The sequence below is a fragment of the Suricata suricatta genome, chromosome 15, assembly GCF_006229205.1.
Source record: "Suricata suricatta isolate VVHF042 chromosome 15, meerkat_22Aug2017_6uvM2_HiC, whole genome shotgun sequence".
In the NCBI taxonomy this organism is placed as follows: Eukaryota; Metazoa; Chordata; class Mammalia; order Carnivora; family Herpestidae; genus Suricata; species Suricata suricatta.
The window spans coordinates 25,456,259-25,458,053 of NC_043714.1; the positions used below are offsets into that span (position 1 = coordinate 25,456,259).

The 1,795-nt window shown below is 36.5% G+C and overlaps 1 non-coding gene across 1 annotated transcript; it reads right to left on the reverse strand.

Annotated features, from left to right (window-relative positions):
• Positions 1–1,004: 1,004 nt before the first annotated feature.
• On the reverse strand, positions 1,005–1,108 carry LOC115279605. The gene has a single exon (XR_003903535.1). It is a non-coding gene; the product is annotated as a U6 spliceosomal RNA (small nuclear RNA).
• Positions 1,109–1,795: the final 687 nt, after the last annotated feature.

The window sequence follows — 1,795 nt, forward strand, 5'->3', positions numbered from 1 at the left end:
AGGTCAGATCTCACGATCGTGGGTTTGAGCCCCGCATCAGGCTCTGCGCTGACAGCCAGCTCAGAGCCTGGAGCTGCTTCCGGTTCTGTGTGTCCTTCTCTCTCTTCCCCTCCCCCTCTCATGTTCTGTCTCTCTATATCAAAAATAAATAAAACATTAAAAAAAATTTTTTAAACCTGTAGCAGCTGGACAATTCTTACTCGATTTGAAAGTGAGGGTAAATAGTGTTGTCATAATTAGTCAATCAATCAATCAACCATCCTCTTTTAACCAAAGTAGTATTTTGCGATAGTAATGGAGCATATCATCCCCTGAAACATTGTATTAACAAGTCATAATTTGGATACAAAGTTCTTTCACTGATATTTAAGCACTTCTAGTGTAAGTGTTTAATTAAGAAAACATTGGGCCACCTGCGTGGCTCATTCAGTTGAGTGTTGGACTTCATTCAGTTCAGGTCAGGATCTTGCCATTCCCGAGTTCACACCCCGTATCGGGCTCTGGGCTGACAACTTAGAGCCTGGAGCTGGTTTCGGATTCTGTGTCTCCCTCTCTCTCTCTGCCCCTCCCCCCAAACCCCCCTCTCTCAAAAGTAAAAATAAAACATTAAAACAGTAAATATTATCAGTTTCTATGTCTGTACATTGGGAAGAAGTATAACAGGTATAACTACTTTCTAAGGCTTTTGTGAAAAAATACCGGGGTCAGAACCTGCACCAACTCAGTATTCAATAGAATAGACAGACATTATTTTGTTGCTCTTATTATTATTATCCTTACCTTTCAGTTTGTGCCTCTGTGACATAATCAGTCTTTCCAGATTCATAGAGATATAATTGACATACAGCACTGCATATGTTTAAGAGACACAGCATAATGATTTGATTTACATATATTATGAAATAATTACAAATTTACTTAACATCATTATCTCATATAGTTACAAAAAATATTTTTCTTGTGATAAAAACTTAGAACTTACTAGCTTAACTTGCAATTATAGCAAAAATATGGAACAGTTCACAAATTTGTGTGTCATCCTTATGAAGGGTCATGCTAATCTTCTCCGTATCATTCCAGTTCTATTATATGTGCAGCCAAAGTGAGCAATATATACATATACATAGACACACACATGTGCACACACATACATACACACGCACTGCCTATTTCAGTAGACCTTCCATCTTCCATCTCTCTCAGACAAAGCAATTCTTTTCAAGAAATTCTTTCTTTACAGCAAATGAAGTAGTGAGGAAGTAAGATTGTGTGGTGTATTTTAGCAATCAACAAAAGATTAGAGTCTTCTGAAATATTTATTTTAGGTCCTAGAATTTAAACATTGGACATTTGCTCCTCTTGATCATCTCTGAAGATCAAATAATAAACAATTTGATTTGACATATTTCCTCTTTGGTGTTTTATACATCTGTTAAAATATAACAAATAGAGGTGGCATTTAATGAGAATCTGGAAAAGGATGTATATAAATAAACTGAATTTCAACTTGAAAGTTACTAAATGCTCCATGGTATTAATACGGATGTAATGTATTTATTATAGGACCTTTCTGCCAAATAACTATAGTCTACTTCAACTAGTGGCTCCATAATCAGAATAATAGCTTAGGTAAGAGAGCTACATCATAGCCAATGTGTATCTCTATCACTATTATTTTTTTAAATAGTTTATTGTCAAATTGTTTTCCATACAACACCCAGTGCTCTTCCCCACAAGTGCCCTCCTCCATCACCACCACCTCTTTCCCCCCTCCCCCTTCCCCTTCAACCCTCAG